The 19,088-nt window shown below is 40.9% G+C and overlaps 1 protein-coding gene across 1 annotated transcript in view; it reads left to right on the top strand.

Moving 5' to 3' along the window:
* The window catches only part of LOC307032366 (D(1) dopamine receptor-like), a 6,351-nt gene extending 5,369 nt beyond the window's left edge, over positions 1 to 982 (top strand). The window contains exon 2 of the mRNA XM_079670273.1: positions 1 to 982. This exon is cut by the window's left edge and continues 2,844 nt beyond it. The gene's annotated coding sequence lies outside the window, so the exon portion shown is untranslated.
* Positions 983 to 19,088: the final 18,106 nt, after the last annotated feature.

Here is a 19,088-nt window from a genome sequence, read left to right as displayed (position 1 = left end):
TGGAAGTGTCTTTTATCTCGTCATTTCTTTTTTTTTGGTGCAATTTCCAGGTGTTTCCAAATTTCAGCAGTTAAAGAAATGGTAATCTGGGATCAGCATCCATTAACTTGACACAGAGGAACCTGGTATGTTTAACTAAAACTTGGTCACACTTTGGATAATTCAAACGAGTATCATGAGCAAATTAGAGACTTTAAGAGATTCTGGTGGTATAATCGGTCTTAATCCCTGAAATGTTGAACTTTTCCTTTACCTCATTAACTACAATATTATCATGACATAGAGATATTATGGCTGAATCTTTTCAAGACCAAAGAAAGGGACTCTGAAGTATTGAGTAAGCACTGTACGTTGGACTGTGAAGAACAGGATGTATTGCCATCATCATCATCATCATCATCATCATCATCATCATCATCATCATCATCATCATCATCATCATCATCATCATCATCATCATCATCATCATCATCATCATCATCATCATCAACAGTTACCTCTTATTTAATGTAAAGTATTTATTTTTGTATGTGCTAAATGGCGTCATCACTTATCTATGGTGAGCATTGATGACACAAACAAAGCTGTAGGTGGTTGTACTTGGCTAAAATCTTTTTAGAAGTTGTTATAGAGGTCCGACAAATAAATACTCTATTATGTTACATTCATAACAGTTGTGAAGTGTCTGCTTTAGCATCTCAATGCCCATCTTAATAAAAGTGTATGTGTCAATTATGGTGAAATCGACTGCGTGGTGTATGTGATTGTCTGTACAGATCTACAGATAAAACTTCCTGAAGTACAAACTTAAAGGGACCTGCTGTTGGAACGTCCAAAATCTCACTCTTGCGTTACTCTGGTGTTCATGTTTGTTCTGTTTGGCGATGAATCTACACCATTAGCAAAGTGAAAGGCCCGATCTGGAGTCTGAATAACATGGAATAATACCCTCTTTAAAAAAATTACTTTGGCTTTGTTTCATTCATTTGCTGAACTGCTGTTGTTTTAAGGCTCAAATGATTGACTGAACTGTTGCAACAATACCGAAAAACTAAACACACATTCTGATTCACGGCTGAAATTAGGAGGTGATTTTACATTTCAATTTTCAGGAGCTTTGTACATCAAGGATGCACCTGTAACATAAATGGACACTGCAGTTGAGTAAGAGGGTGATGCCCGTAGTTGAAGTGTGGAGGGAGAAAAGCCTCAAGGACGAGATTTCTTGGTAAAACATTCCCTCAGAGATCTGCCAGCTATTTTGAAAATATAAATGAAATCAAAACCTAAACTGGTTTAGAGTTAAGATTCTCTTTACTAAAGCTAATGAGAATGTCTTTTGATATGTCTGCTCTTCAATCATCTCATTAATCTGAATTTCAGTTGTCGTGTCATACACTTGTGTTCAACTAAACATCACAATTCATCTGCAGATTATTTTCCAGATTAATCGATTGGTCTAAGAAAAATAGTAAACAAATGGCCGACCCAAAGTACAATATGATGTAAAACTGATAAAAATGCTAATATTTTAGGGGTTCAAAAACATTTTCTGCCATTTTAGCATGTAACAATTCACTGATTTTTGACTAATTGATTACTTTGCAAATCAATGAAGCTTAACTTAAAAGTGATTGAAGAGTCTGAACCACTGTCAATAGTAACCGTCAAAAGATTTATTAGAAGGATTTATTTTATGAAATTAAGTTAATGCTCATTAGAAATCTGAATAAGTATTATGCTATGATGGTTTCTCCTTCACACAAACAGAGGTGGAAGAAGTCATCAGATATTGTACTTAATTTAAAGTAGAAGTACCAAAGTGCACATTCAAGTAAAACTCCTGTATTCAAAATGTTAATCAAGTAAAAGTACAAAAGTATTGGCATCGAAATATATTTATAGAACCAAAAGTAAAAGTACTCAATATGCAGATTGGTCCATTTCAGAATCATGTATGTTTTGATTATAATTATTGATGTATTAATCAGCTTGTAAAGGTGGAACACATTTTAATTACTTTATTTACTGCTGGGTATCATGTGAATTTAATCCAGGTTTAACTAAATTCTTATTTAAGTGTTGATTATATATATTTATTGTAGTTAATCAATATCTGCAAAGTAACTAAAGGTACTACATAAATGTAGTGGAGTAAAAGTACAATATTTACCTCTGAAATGTAGTGGACTAGAATTACAAAGTAGCATAAAATCGACATCATTGTACTTAAGTACAGTACTTGAGTAAATGTACTTAGTTACTTTACACCACTGCAAAAAAAACGCACACGTAGTTCTCTTAAGCCCAGTTTCTCTGGGCCCCGGACTGTCCTTGCCTCTGTGAAACCTCCTCAAGCGTGCCACGGGAAGAAGCAGCAATTAATTTGACTGACATCATTCAGAGTGATGGCTGAGGTGGCGACAAGACAGTGTGTATGTTTATGTGTAGTGCAGCAGCAGCGCTATTATCACCTGCTCCAGCACCCAACCCAGTTCCTGCAATGTCACCCGCACTTTGCAATTAAACACAATTTGTTTTATTTTGCTGTCCTTTGGTTGCAATGGAGCTCTTGAGATTTTCACATCAATTCTGTCTTTTTAGATTGGCACATCAGAGAAGAGATGTAAGACATGGCAACATCAGATGATGCTAATGACTGGCTCTGGGGAAATGACTTACTGAGACAGGGAGGGAGGAAGAAAGGGGCAAAGAGAGAGACAGGGAGTCTTATGTAACTATCAAGCAATGGTTACTTAAAAAGGATGCTCTGTAAATATCACATAAGTCCCACCAAAGTCAGACTGCTGTCACATCCATAATGAAGTTTCCTCTGTGGTTACATGCCGTTTGCTTATAGCCACACCTGGCCACGTGAAAGTACATCTTTAATGTCCTTAACGATTTATTTGTCACCCTTTCTCTCTAGTCTGCGTCTTGGGGAATTAAAATGCAATTAAAGAGTTTGCAATAATCTGTATTACTCTCTATTAAATATGTATTATTCGCAACTGGTGGAGCTATCATAATTGCACTCGAGCCTAATGCATTTTTAATACTGACACAAAACCAAGATAAGCATAATTGAGAGCGAGCGTGTTGGTGACTCCATCCAAAGAGTGTCAACACAGTAACATGCCGACAGAAGTGAACGCACTTTGCATTTGAAAAATGTTGTTGCTGTTTGTCCCTATCTGGTCTCCTTTTTTGGGTTAAACAGATGCTCTATATTCATTTAACTGATGGAGACATTAGACATCAACAAGCACACATCAGGCCACGTCTGCACTCACTCCTCTCGAGGAAATGTGTTCATCTTTGTACACCACAGCATTCATTTAAAAACTATTAAACAAATGTCACCCTGCGCTTCAGAAATAGACACGGGATTGCACATGTTTTGACTTTTAGTGAGGGTCCTTTGGGGCAAACCCCTTCATTGCTCTCCCTAGTTTACTCCTGCTCTTCATTTCTCTTTCTTATCAAACCCCTCTGCTCTCTTCCTCCACCCTCGCTCTGTTTACTGTTTGTGCTGCGGGCAGCTGGAAGCGCCGTGTTGCCATTCGTCACTCCAACTGGCTCCAGCGGAGAGGACAGGACCCCTGACCCCACCACTGGGAAAGGAGCAAAGGAACGAGGGGATGTAGGGAATAACGGAGGGCGCAGAGAGAGCAGAGAGTTATCACTGAGGACACGGAGTGAGGGCACAACAATATCCATACCAGATTGAAGGGAAAACAACAACCTGCAAGGGTAGAAACCCATCCTCTAAAATATATTTGGTGTTTTCGTAAGGTCAGTGGAGAGCACCTTCGAATCTAGATGTAAAATCTCCTATAGAGATTAACTTGTGTTGCAGGTGAAACAGTTACACAGTTAAACAAATAGATAAGACAATTATTTGTTGTATATCAAGTAGTCTTAAATGTCATGTTTAAATATGAAGATAATAATAATAAATGTGTTCTATTTTGAATACATTTCAAGAATATAAACCTGTACATTTGATACATCCAGGTTTAATATACTTGTTTTATAGCGTTGACGTATTAGAGTCCAATTGTGTAACCACATTGTATCACTCCATTTATAACAAAGTACTGTCAACAGCAAACTATTTAGCTGTTTTTAGAATGAACATGTTAAAGGCTATGAATGATACATGAACAAACCAATTTGTAATAACAATTAGAATATGGAGAATTAATTTGGAAAGTTTGTTGAATGTAAGTGCTACTGAAGATAAAGATTTCCTCCTCCGAGTGTGAGAGCAAAGATAATTGACTTACATTTGAGTGATTGCGGCCAGATCATCACATTATTTTCATCTCCATCAAATCATGGTGTGACCCTTCACGGTCTGTGTTGATGCATCTGCATCTATTATGTTGCTTCTCCTGTTTAATCAGGTTTTCCTTTCATTTGTCACCCATCTGTAAGTGACAAGAAGTGAGAGAGAATGAGAGCAAGAAACGATGATGCAAGAGGATATGAAGACCATTGCATCATCCTCATGAATCCACTTATCTAACTACCTTGTTCACCTCTTTTTTACATGTATAGGTGTCTGTTCCGCTGACACATTTCAGAGTAACAGTATTGATGCCCAAATCCTCTGAAATAAATAGAGGAGAATATAATCCCTCATAAACTGAGTTTCAATACAGGGTCATGGAGTGACCTCTGCTGGAGATGGGCCGAATATGGAGATGAGTTGACCTGGGTCTTAAAGGAGACATGTCATGGCCATTTCCACTGATCATAATTCCATGGTTGAGGTCTACTAGAATAGATTTATATTGTGCAATTTCCAAACTCACATTGGTTTCTCATACAGCATCTCTGTAAACTACGTGTATTCACTGAATTTCACTCTCTGCCTTCAACGGCTCGTTGTAGCTCCAATAGCTCCAGCCCCCACCCTCCCTGTGAGCACAGTGTGCTCTGATTGGTCGGGACGTTGTGAATCGCGCTGAGCTCCGTGGAGGTGTGGTTTCCTTGTTTAGCGACAGCGAAACACAGCCAAACTCACCCTGAGCACACACAAAGTCACAGCCGAAGTAAAAACAATAAGTGTGGCTTGATATTGAGTAAGAAAAAGGTTGATAAACGCTGTGAGAATGGGTCTGCAGAGAGAATTTTGCCGCGATCCCAACTGTCTGTTATCAGCCTGCAGCCAGGGAGGAGAAATCAGTGTGTGTGCACTGAGTGTGTGTGTGTGTGTGTGTGTGTGTGTGTGTGTGTGTGTGTGTGTGTGTGTGTGTGTGTGTGTGTGTGTGTGTGTGAGGAAGTCCGTGGATTGGTTAATTTGGACCAATCAGCTTGGTCATAGCTCTAGGCGTGGCTACTGGGTATTCAGACGTCACAATGCCCAGGAAGAACATGAGACATTTCCAACGAGGCGTTTTGGGGAGATCTTTCTGTGTTAGAGTTTTACTCCCTACAGAGTGTACTTTAAAGGGTTTTCGACTGCAGACCGTTTACATGCAGAAAAACCTTCATAACACACAAGGGGACGGGTAATAACCGGAAAAGCATGACATGTCTCCTTTAAATTCCCAGGCTAAATTCAGCCTGATCAAATCCTCTGGAGAAATCAAGACAGATTTGAGGAATATGCTGGATAATAATTGCCCATTAAAGGCCTTATATGTCAGAAGGACCTTCAAATCAATCCTAAAAGAAACAGGAAGCCAGTGCAGAGCGGCTAGAACTGGAATAATGTGTTATCTCCTTTTAGTTCTAGTTAACAACCGAGTTGCAGAATTTTGGATGAGCTGAAGTCTGGCAGTAGTTTTCGGGAAGTCAATGAAAAGTGCATTGCCGTAGTCTATCCGGCTTGAGAAGAAGGCATGTATTAGCTTCTCTGCATCTTTTTGATTTATGAATGGTCTCACTTTAGCAATGTTTCTAAGGTGAAAGAACAGTGTTTTTGTCACTTTTCTGATGTGAGAGCTGAAGCTTAGATCTGAATCTATTATAACACCAAGACTTGTGACCTCCGGTTTGAACCGGTAAGTAAATATCCCAAGATTATTGACCAGCATATCTCTTTTTGCTTTCGGGCCTGTCACGCTCCTGGGTTCATGTCACGGTTGTAGTTTTGGGTGTTTTTGCTGTTTTCCATGTCATGTTTTCCTCTGGGTTATTGTCTGGTCCTTTTCCCTGTGTTTTTCCTCTTGTCATTAGTTTCCCTGGTGTGTCTAGTTATCTGATTGTGTTCACCTGGGCCCCTGTGTTTCCTCCTCCCTCCTCACCTGTATCTTGTTGTGTGATTAGTCTTTTGTGTATTTAAGTTCTGGGTTTTCTGTCTGTCTTGGTCGGTTCGTCTTGTGTTATGACTTGGTCTGCGGTGAGTGTTCTGTTCAGTCTTTGTTCATAGTTAAGCCTTGAAATAAAGGAGTTTTTTCAGTTTATATCTGCATTTGGGTCCTGCTTCATTCACAAACCGTAACAGGGCCGACTAGCAGGATTTCAGTTTTGTCCTCATTCAGCTTTAGGAAGTTACTGCTCATCCATTTATCTATTTCCAATAGGCAGTTGGTGATGGAGGTAATAGCCACATTTGTGTCATTTGGTTCTGCCGATACATACAGTTGTGTATCATCCCCATAGCTGTGAAAGCATACATTGTGTTTTCTGATCAGATCAGGTAGCATGTATAAAGAAAACAATAACGGACCAAGGCAGCTCCCTTGTGAAACCCCATAATAGCTGTTGTGTTCTTTGGACACATGATTTCCAAGGCTGACACAAAAAATTCTCCCTTTGATGTATGTTCTGAACCAGTTTAAGACACAGTCAGAAAGACCAACCCACTTTTCGAGATGATTGATGAGGATGCCGTGATCAATCGTGTCGAATGCTGCACTGAGATCCAAGAGGATAAGTAATGAGACCCTATTTTCATTACAGTTCAGTCTGAGGTCACTGACTATTTTTAATAAGAGCAGTCTCAGTGCTGTTGTATCTTCTAAAACCTGATTCAAACTCTTCAGGGATGTTGTTTCCTTGAATATTATATATATTATATATTAGGCCAAAGTTAGGCTTTATAAAGGCTCATGTTGTGTGACGGGTAAAATATTTTTGCAATGATACAGTAAATCACTGAATAGAATGCGTCTGTCAAAAGTAGAATAACATACAGGACAGAGTGCGGTAAACGCAGAAAAATAGAGGGAACATAAAAGCCAGGCAGATCTTTTAGGCTCTGCTCTGTGAATCTGAAAAAGGGGATTAACAGAGCAGGAGGGTTATACAGAAGACCACTCAGCGACAGACATCCCACTCAAGAGATGGCACAGTGACAAGCTGCACAAACATCCCCAACAGAGAGAGAGTAAGAGGAGGAAGGAGGAGAGGGGGGGGGGGGATGAGGACTGCGGGATGGAAAGACTGCTTGAGAGTTAGGGAAGAAAACTGTGACAAGGCGTGTGATAAGAAAACAGCAGTGATTCTGGTCCACTTATCTTGAAGGAACTGGATCTCAGAGGGACACTATAAGTTGTGCTAATAGGATCTATTAGCATTATTTGGCTGGTTATAAACATTGTTCAGAGGTCTGCATAAAAGCTACAACCCTGCTATATTTCTCATGATCTCTTATGACATTGTGGATTCCTAGATGTCTGAGAAGTATCTGAGAAAGATAGATAGGAAAGATTATGTTGCAATTCTACTTTTTCTACCTTTTTCAGAATGTATGGCCTCAGAACATGAAGTCATTCAGATTTAATTACTGAGAAATTATTTACCATTAGGCTGGAATTCGAAAATACAGATTTTTTTTGGTGCAAAAATACACATATTAAACCTATACTTAATTGTAATTTTAATTATTTAAAGGTAGAGTGGAAGTCGAAAAAATGCATGTGCAGCTTAAAAACAGGTTTGATGCATTTACAAAGTACCCCTGGCCGCTTAACATACTTTAGACAGCAGTTTTACAGAGTTGTTTGTTAAAAGCCATAATGCTGCCATAAGTTCAGTGAAGCATCAACACAACATCTCTAGGTTGCTCCTTTTGTCTGCAATGCAGGAACTCTTTAAACACAGCATATATATATTTTAAAATATTTTTAAGAACGAAGTAGCGTCCCTCCTTCAGAGGAATACGAACTCAAAGTGCTTGGAGATGATGTAAGTGCTCCATTTCACAAGAAAATATGTACGGCAGCGTGAGGGGATTTAATATTTCATGTAATTTGATTCAAAGCTTTTTCAAAAAGACTCAATACAATTGCTGATGCCAAAGTGATTCATTCTATTGGATTGTTTTATCAGAATGGATGTTTGATATGAATGAATCAAGACACCAGTAGTAATAAAGACCTAAGAAAAAGACGAGGCCAAAGAGTCTACACAGCTTCACTCAGAAGAGAAGAACAGCTCAAACATTTATTATTGCAGCCGGGTGCTACTCAGGCTTTTTTTTTTATTCCATAGGAGGGAAGCAGACAGCACACACACTCTAGGCTATTTTAGGAAGGGACTTGACAAACAGAAGCACAGCGGGAGCCTTTTTTACCCTCTGGAAAGTTCAGATGGGACCGCACGAGCACAAGCGGACACAAACATGCTCAGGCAAACTCACACACACACACACACACACACACACACACACACACACACACACACACACACACACACACACACACACACACACACACACACACACACACACACCAGGGACACAGCTGGGAGACTGTGGAAACAAATATTTTGGATCCTTTATTTGGCTGTTGCCAGCAAACAAAAAAACCTTTTACTGCCTCTGGTTCGGCTACATTACTAGAGGAAGGTTTAATTGAGCGTCTCAATCCAATCATCTTAAAAAAATCTGGCCTTTAGAAGACAGACTGTTACCTGATTTGATTTGAATTCAAAGCTGTTGAATTTCTAACAACAGACCAGGAGAGATGTGCACCCTTTATATTCATATACAGCCATCTGTCCTCACGATTTTCCAGCTGACCAAAATGAACCTGCCGTAAGCCACTTTAGGGCTTACTGCGCATGTAACAGAGTAATATGGAAAAACGTATTTTCCCTGCTGCAGAGGTCAAAGGTCAGAGTCGGTTACAGAACCGCCTCCCTGTGGCTGGTGGGGCTTATTTGTGTATGTATGTTTGTGTCAAGGACAACACAGAGAGGTGGATGCTATGGGGCTTGAACCCTAGTCTCTGTACAATAACAACATCAAAATAACTGGATAGAGTGTTGGAGCAGGGCCGTTCATTCCCATGAAAGATGCTCAGTGGTGCATTAAGCAAAAATATCTGATGGTCTTACAGATGTTTCTTTCCCAATGGGGGAAAATATTTTTTTGCATCACATGACGACCACTACAGAACTTGGTTTCAAAGCAAAGAGCTCTTCCTGGGGGCCTGGTTTACACCCTTTATTGTGTCCCAGGACATAGTGAATCTTAACTGCGTGGATTAGCTATAATTGAATAAGCTAATACTCCTCATCTTTAGATATAAGTGAAAAACTGCTACAGCCACGGTGTCTGCTCTGTGAGGCCCCACTGAGGCATAGCAATGCTTTCAGCTAAATGCTAACAATCTGATAATTACAACACACATGTTGACGTAAAGCAGGTGGAATGTGTAACATCTTACTGTAGCATGCCAATGTTTGCCTATTACCCGATAAAGAAAAGTGTATCTATGGATGATGGGGTTCTCATTAATTTTCCATCCATGGACCAACATGGGGGGTGGCCAATCAGCAGAGAGAGAACTGCTTGCATGGCTATAAGAAGGGGTAAAACAAACATGTTCAGCTGTAGACCTCTATAAAGAGAAAGGATTATTTTATTTAAGTACTGGGCAGGAAGTGGGCTATATCTACTTTAATTGTCCCGTCTAGAAGTCTGCTCCACTGCTTAGCCCCCCGTCTGTTTATCGATATTTCAATATGTTACCAGAGGGGAAGTCAAGCCTGCTTTGCTACATGTTTTACAACACCAGCTAGTAGAGAATAATACCAGAGATAACATCTAGTAAATGTGTGTGTGTGAACGGATGGACAAAGCACAAACATTTCAGAGGCCTTTTATGATGTTTTACCAGGGTTAAATATGAAACAAATGAAGGGAAAATAACTTCATGCTGGATTTAAAGTCTTGAAAAAAACTTTACATCATAGATAAAGCCAGCAGACTTATCTTAAAGAGCAACTTCCAGGTTAAAGACACCTGTGAATAAATGTGTAGGAAAATGATGAATACACTATATGTTTTTTAAATATACAGAAATATACACTACAGTGACATCTGGCGTCGTTTTTGTAAGAAATGTTCACTTCAGCATAGAAAAGCCTCGGCCCGTGACCTCCCGCGTGTGACGTAACACGGGGGACACAAGTGGGAGAGCGGCCGGTGTAACGTATTAATAAACATGGATCCCAATGCTAGTTTCGACACAGAAGCAGTGCTTGAATTGAGCCGGTACTCACCGGTACGCAGTACCGGCACTTCTGATTTTTACCCATGTGGTACCGGCACTTCTTACTGAGTACCGGCAAGGTGCCGGTACTCAGTAAAATGCCGGTACTCAGCCGCCGGCAATATACGTATATATTGTAAACGCAACGCAGCACAAATGAGGGTCTGACTCTGCCTCACAGAGGGTGACTGGCTGTCTACATGACGTGGCCTGCCGACATTGCCACTTTCATACAGATCATACTAATGCCCTCGATTGGTCTCTGTGTGTCATTCAAGCTCGGGAGGGTGTGTGTTGGTGTGTGTGTGTGGCGCGAGCGAGCGAGAAAGCGCGCGCACCGGTTACGTGTATTGTTGTTAGCATCTGGTGCTAGCTAGCTGCGCTAACGGATATAGGGAGCTTTTTCAACAACAAGGTGGAGGGAGAGTCCTTTGCTGTCAGACTGAGAGGCTGAAAACTACAGCTCTGGTGAGGTAAATTACTCTCTTGAGTCTTTAGATAGTTAACTTAGTTTAAGTTATCTCAGTGGGTCTCAAACGGTTCGGTCACCATTTATGTAAACACATATTTCCATTTGAGGGGGTAGTGATTAGTAAAATACGCATGAATAATACAAACAAAATGTTAACTAGGTGAAAAAAGGTAAGATAAACTTGTTGAGAGCTAAAACTAGTCTTTGCTGTTGCCTCAAAGAGGAGCAGGGGGGAGAGGAGGGAGACAGGAGAGGCCGATTCAGGAGCCCAGACATACTCACAACTATAAATGAACCAAAAACAAATAAATAAACAAGTTTCAATGTTTTTTCATATTGGATATTGTATGTTATTGGTTATGGCCATGTACTTATGATTTTATGATTATTTAAATGTATACATTTTTGTTTCATATGGGTGTAGTCTCTTTATTTCCCCCTCAAAATGCACCAGATTGACGCATTTAAGTCCAACATTTAAAAAAAAATCTTACCGGGGGAGCATGCCCCCGGACCCCCCTATAGGATTTGAGGACCGGCCCCACTGTTCCCAAATAGATTTGCAATTTATTTTAAATAGTAACCCATCTCCATATGTTTCTTTTTGGGTAGTAGATTTAAACTAGAGGGCTATCACTTTGTGCAGCAACGCTATTGACAAATAAATCCAGCAAAATGGCACAAAAAACTGGTAGTGGCCTCAGGGACGAGGAGTCATTTAACCAGCCAGTAGGAGTCAAGCTTTACTTTCTTTTATATCCATAAAGAAAAAGTAAATCTGTTTACAGTTGTTTCATTATGGATGTTGAGAGGTATCCATATATCTCTTCATTTTGCTCTCAAAGTGCACCAGATTGATGCATCTAACTTCAATATTTAAAAAAAAATGTTCCCGAGGGAGCATGCCCCCGGACCCCCCTAGACTAGAGGCTGTCAGGTCCACTCCCCACTTATAAAAATAGCACTTTACCACTGCACCCCCTCTAATCTCAGATGCACCCTGAGTCATTTTGTTTAAGTACAGTGAGCCTTTCTAAAATATACAGTAAAGAGACAAACCCACCAGCATTATAGGATGTACTATGACTTTGTGCCAAATACTTGTTGCTGATTTAGAGTACTGGCACCTTTTTTATTCCAATTCAAGCACTGCACAGAAGACACAGAAGAAGTTGAACATGAATATTCGAATGCATATGACGGACCACAACCTTAAAATGATGAGCCTGCTGGGCGTCCAAGAGACCAGGAGCAGCCAAGGATTAGAAGAAATAACGCCATCGGAGAGAAATTGAGCTGTGGTGTGAGGAGAACCAGTGGAGAACTGGGCAGCTATCTTGGTGAGTGACCGGCGTTAGCTACAGAATGTTAGCTAACGTCACATCACAACATTGTAAAGTTAGCTATCATATATCAGGCTATAACTAAAGTAGCATTGATAATATAGTAACGTTACTGGCAGGACTGTTGATACTGATCCATAACAGAAACTAATGCGCAAGTATCAGCCGTATCTCGCGTTACCTAATGGAACTCCACACTACGGTGCTGTGTACCGGAGGAGAGACGCGAGATACGGCTGATACTTGACGATTTGGCGGAGAAAGGTTGTGGAGCCTCCGTTGATATGTCGTTGTAAATGGCTTGATGGAAAGCAGGTGTGTAGTCGGGGAGGGTGCACAGCTGATTGCAGCAGGTGAGTGGAGGTTGAGCCGGAGCCAGGAGTGACAGCCACCACGCCCACACAAACAAAACAGACAGGGGGAAACAAACAAACACAAAGGAGACGGCTGGAGCAGTACAGCCACCACAGCGTTGCCTAATGGAACTCCACACTATGTCTTACGGTGCCGTGTACCGGAGGGGGGAGAGAGAGAGCAGCGAAGGGGGGAGAGAGAGAAGTAATACGGTTTCCTGATAAAGCTGTGGAGAGTATGTGCTGCAGGGAGGTGGATGCACAACGCACCCAGGAATGAACGCTAGCTCCGGTCCTTTTTACTGTGGACTCGATGTCCTGACAGGCTGGTATTTGTGGAACTTGCACAAACACAATACTGCACCATGATTACAAATGGTGAAATACAATGTAAAACTACCGAAAAATACCAGCTCCTTAAAACACAACCGCTCTACTCAACGCAACTGTACTATACCCGCGGTCAGAGAGCGGAGATGTGTCCCCTGTGTGATGTAATATGACGCGTTTGACGTATGACCTTAAAAAAAAGCCGTTTTTAAGAGCAGAACTCAAAATTGCTCCTTTCCCTCTGAATTCCTGCCCTTATGTCTCGTAAAACATATCAAATCCTGCACTCACTTTTTTAATTGTAATTTTCAAGCAAGTTTAAGCATAAATGTAGAAAACATTAAAACCTGCAAGATGCTCTTTACAGTAACTTATTTGATCCACCACAGGAAAGATAAACACCTCGTTGATCAGCTATTTAAATGACATGGAGGGGAAAATATATAACTTCCGATTTCAGATGCAAATCAGAGACAGGGATCCCATTTTATAAACAAAAATGGAAACATGGTGACAGCTAAACCAAGCCTCAGCAGAGAGTAAATATTCAGTAATGCTCTTCTATGTTTACCATAACTCAGATTTCAGTGTATAGAACTTCTGTGGAATTTGAACCCCAACCCATGCGTCTGTGTGAATCACACTCTGGGTGTATCTGGGTGAATATCCCATGTCGGCGAGTGTGTTGGGTTACCACACACTGTTGTAGGGCTACTTCTCCTTCAGTACACTTAAGGCCATGGGCGAGATTGATGACTCATAGGATCTCAGGAGAGGGAGCGGATGCACAGATTCGCGAGGAGACACGGACAATGGTGAAGGCTACAGATCGCACGGCTCTGAAAAGGCTGGATAAACCTCCCACAGGGCAATGTATGGATGTCACTGCAAGACGCTAATGACACTGGTGTATCCAGTCTGGAATAAGTACCAGGTAAGCTTGGGGTGAAACGAAAAGAGGACATCGTGTAAGGAATGTACAGTGACTAACATTTTACTTCATGCTGTTCTTTAGTCTCAACGGTCAACAGCGATGCTGAGCCCAGACCTGTTCATCTCAGGCTTCAAAAGAGCTTCACAGGAGCTTACTTACATCCAACAAAACCCTCAGCACACACAATACCGGGCTGCTGCTGCTGCTGCTGCTGCTTTATAGAGGGGGAGCACAGTTTTCCTTCAATAACACCCAGGGAAATAAAATAAAAGGTTGAGAGTAAGAGAAAGACATCAGGGGGTTGAGGATGAAGAAGGAGAGTATTTCAACATTAGAGCTGATAACAAAAAGAATAATATCCTGGAGTGCATTGTTCTCATTCTGTGATGAATTCTTCCCTTTGTTGCCATCCATGCCCCAGATCTAGCAAAAAGCCATAACCCCAGAGAAAGCTCTCTATCTAATAACTGAAAATCCAAAGCTGTGTATTAGGTGTGTATTCATGGTTAAATAGGTCATGTGGTTTGGCCGACCTGACCGAGGGAAACCTCCCTAGAAAACCAGTTGAAAGACTAAACAAAAGACAAAAACTGCTAGAGGTGGAATTACTCTAAGGAGGAGGTCTGTCTATGTATGTGTGTGTGTGTGTGTGTGTGTGTTTTTTTTAGCATGCGTGTTCAGATCAAGTTCTCCCAGTGAGGAATCTGTCAACTTCTCTATCTAAGCCTGTCACAAGTCTGTGCAGGGTGCTCTACGCCAGTGTTGTAGTCAAGTCACCAATTCACGAGTCCAAGTCTTTCTTTCGAGTAACCACTCTTCGAGTCCGAGTCACCAAGGGAGAGTCGTAGTCGAGTCCGAGTCACCCAAGGAGTGTCCGAGTCGAGTACGAATCATTATTACCTGTGTTCGAGTCCGAGTCCAAGTCTGAGTCACCAAAGAAGAGTCCAAGTCAAGTCCGAGTCACAAGTCTTCATGTATTAATCTTCGTGGATATATGTGTTGAAATGTAGCTGCTCCTCTACATTGCTTTTATCCTGTCATGTTATACTAATCTGTCTATTGAACTGCTGTGAAGCGAGTTTGGCTACAATTCGTAATAAGTGCTATACAAATATAAAGCTTATTACTAATATTATTATTATAAACAAATAAACTATATTTAAAATGAGTTACCTTTTAGAGAAGTGATTATATTTGTATGCCAAGATTGGGACTCTTATTTTGAAGGAACTTTTACCGGTTAAATCGGTTTACCCAGAGCCGTAAAATAGAATTCTAATAATAGAATTCTCTCTATATGGCGCTGGGTTTACCATAAAGATTGAGCCCCAGAAAGCACATGGCTACTTAGCATGCAAAATGACGTCATTCTGCATGTTAAGTAGCCATGTGCTTTCGTGTTATCGGCTGAGTCTTTATTTATTGATTAGATCACGTTACTCTGATGATAGTGTTCAAGACAGCCTATAGGCCTATGTCTGAACTCGATCCTTAGAGTAATGTGTTACCGAGCCTTCTTCAATATTGTTTCCACATAACGAGCATTTTGTGCTGCTCTTTTCCAATGTGGAAGCAGAATGTGTGAAAGCATGTATGCGGGGTGTGTCTCTAGACATCTTTAGACTGGAATAGCGGGGCCCAGTACGTGAACTCGCGTCGCAGGTGCACACGCCAGGATAGAGGACATCAGACTCCAGAGAAAATTTGCTAGAGTCCGATTCCAAGTCGGAGCTTCAATGTACAAGTCGAGTCCGAGTCATCGTGGGGGGAAAAAATCACGAGTCCGAGTCCAAGTCAGCGTACGCGACAATTCACGAGTCCAAGCAGGGGGGGGAAAAGTTAGGACGATTCTAAGGGCCCGTGACTGACAGGGGCCCCAAAAACTGACAGGGGCCCCAAAAATTGGAGAACATGAAGAAAAAATGTTTAAGTAACCTTTCATCAATCAACAATAATTAACATTAATATAACATTATATTGATAATGTACTCACTAAACTTACGATTCATTTCACTTTTGTTGTTCGAAAAGTTAATTATCCAAAGCCTCTGTATACCCCCCTCTATTTACATGTAATGGTTTGGTCCTGTCTCCAAACGCTGTTTGACACCGCTCTTTCTAGCAGAGTGAGAGCATGTGAGGCAGGGATGCGAGTACTTACGTGTGTACTATGTCTCAACCACTAACAAAGTCAAGCTTTCAAAAAGAAAAGAAAGGAAAGAAAGACAAGCGAGAGGGACGAAAGGATGACAGTATGTCACCCAGTTTTGCTCTGATTTAGCATCACCATCAGGCCTTTTCATTTCCATTTCCGTTTTGTTTTCCATTTACACTTTAATACCCGCTTATTTTGTAGTTTTTTGTAGTTTTTTTTGTTATAGCATTTTATAAATCATAATATTGGTGTTAATGTTCACTTTATTTTAATTGAAGTGGTCATGTATATTTAAGTTATATTTATTTTGATTTATGAATGTTCCATTAAAAAATGTTATTAAAAAGGCATGTACACCATAAAAGATGACTATTGAGGTCTATTCTCAGGAATTTTAGTGTTATATCAAATAGTGAATTCTACTGCAGCAGAATGTTGTAGTAGAATTTGCAGTCTGCGCAGTGTTATATTTTCACAGCTCAGTGTCAGTAAATATTGTGCTAGTATTGGACTACAAGATAGATGCAACAAGCCTGTACAGGTAGTTATTTAAAGCATAAATGAGTCGGTTGGGTTCTGGAGGTGTGGTTACAGCAATTGTGCTTGGTTTGCGTGGCCTGTGCCTGGTGGTGGGGCCCAATGTGATATCTTTTCATGGGGCCCAAAGTCCCTGGCGGCGCCCCTGAGTCCGAGTCCAAGTAATCGTGCGCAAGAATTCACGAGTCGAAGTCCGAGTCAGTGTGCGAGTCCGAGTCGAGTCACGAGTCCCGAAAATCGGCACTCGAGTCCTACTCGAGTTCGAGTCCAGGGTTGCGTTCCAATAGTCCATTTAGTTTAGGAACCTTCCTAACCAAGTGAAATGACCCGGAAGTACGTCAGTGGCAGCCATGTTAACTGCCGTTCCAATTCTCCAAATGAAAGGAAAGGAGGTTTCAAACTTCCTTTATAACCTCCTTTAGCTTAGGAACCACTGGACCTCCCTTGACGAAAGGAGAGGAGAAAATGCTGCCCCACAATGCATTGGAGCCGCAGCATTTGCCGTCACTCAAAAGTCGGCCGTTCACGGAAACAAACGATTATGACGGAGAAATTATATCATGAAAGTTACGGTGCTTATTAAGCATTTTAAAACGTATGTGGTAAGTTGCCAAAGTGCTTTGTTCTGAACGTTCATCAGTATTATAATCAAAAAGAGAAATATGAACGTTAGTTTTTACTGAAATGATCAAATAAAGTCAACATTTCACTGAGCTGTGTGGGGTTTGTTCAACTTTTAAAAGATGTTTGAATGGTGATATACACAGTGATAGGTGTTAAAGACCGGAGCACGGTGCAGTCTCTAGATGAGTCCGTCGTTCTTATTAAACATCCATGTTGTAGTCCATTGTATAGAAAACTGTAGTTTCCATAGTTTCCCCACAGCAGCAGACGCACACAATGACGTCCGCCGGCGCATCATAAACACGTCGGATAGTGAAAGTGCATTCGGATTCTCTAAAGTACCGCAGTCTCTTCTCCTAAGTCCTTTTGAATTCTCCTATCCACTATCCCTTAACCCCGTGACGTTTCACTCAGAGGTCAAGGAATAGGAGATAGGGTTAGAATTTAGGAGCTGATTTTTGGATTATCGGAACGCAACCCCGGAAATGAGTCAGCAGTTTTGCAATTGTGATTCCCTCGTCTAAAAGTCGATTGGTTATTGTAATAAGATTTAGTTTAGTTTATTGGTTTAGTTGTCAGGGACCATGTACAAAAAGAACGAATGTAAGTATTGATTTTTCCTACAATAATTCAATAGAAAAATCCCGATGGTTTTTTTCAGAGGGAACCAGGGTTAGGCTAACTTCTGGACGGGCCTTTAAAAATACATTACCCCTGCATCACTCATATAGCCCCTCCTTCTTTCTATGCAACATGATGTATACAAGGCGTCATCGGGAAACTCAGACACAGAAGGAGAAATGTGTTCAGAAATGCAGCAGCTGTAAATCCACAGCAGAGAGGGGAGGATGAAGCGAGGATTGTTTGGGAGAAACACACCTGCTCCACAGCTTTGAAAAAGAGATCAAAGCATGTCCTCTAATGACAGCACTTTCAACAACACACATGCTTCACCCCTGCATCCTAAGGTGTGTATAGTAAAAGAACAAATACTCTCACTGCCCCCCACCCCTACTTTATATGTCATATCTCACATTACTGCCCAGTTGTGGGAAGCGATCCTCAAATGTGTGTATTTCCGCAGTGCGATGAAGAAAAACTGCACCTGAGTTTTGCTCCTGTGTGCAGTTAGATGTTGAAATGTTCCTCCAAATCTCAGTTTTTCCTAACAGGCTGGGACAGGAGGGCAGAGCCAGCTTGAAACCCCACACTGGCTTTTCCTTTTTTCAACACATCAATGCTTTGTTTTTGCATTTAACAAATTTTTCACATAATAAACAGATTTCTTCAATTATGAGCAGTTGTGTTTAATGAAATGCAAGTGGTATAGGAGTCATTAGGCAGCTGCATATCATCATGGATATCTTTATTTATCACATTAAAGAGAGCAGGAGAGAGGGGAGGGGAGCTACATTGCACTTGTGTCCTCTATATCAGATTCAATCCTTTTTAATTTGATGCAACACTGCTTTGCAATGATGCATGTATAAGACCTAAAGGCTCCTGACCCAGCAACACTGAAAGCTACAAAGCCCCAATCCACATAATCGTGCCGGCACAACGGAACAATGCATAGGAGTTTCATCTTTTATTCAGCAGGGCACTTATCTGAGACGCTTTAAGCTGCAAGTTAAATATCCTGTTCACCTCACAATGAGATAATGTGTTGTTACCTAAAGTGTCCTCCTGAGTTATACTTTGAATGCCAAGAATAAATATGAGAGTAGCCTGTATGAAATAAGAGCGCAGCAACAGATGTGAAGCTGCTACACCTAGTGGATTTAAGGCAGAAGGGCGAGAACCTTTAGAAGAAAGGCTTATGCATGGACATGCTTAGTATATCCAAGTTAATGAAGAAACTGTAAAATTTCTCAATCAGAACAGAT

This window comes from Notothenia rossii (genome assembly GCF_949606895.1).
Source record: "Notothenia rossii genome assembly, chromosome: 3".
NCBI classification, from domain to species: domain Eukaryota; kingdom Metazoa; phylum Chordata; class Actinopteri; order Perciformes; family Nototheniidae; genus Notothenia; species Notothenia rossii.
This window is presented reverse-complemented; position numbering and strand designations above follow the sequence as displayed.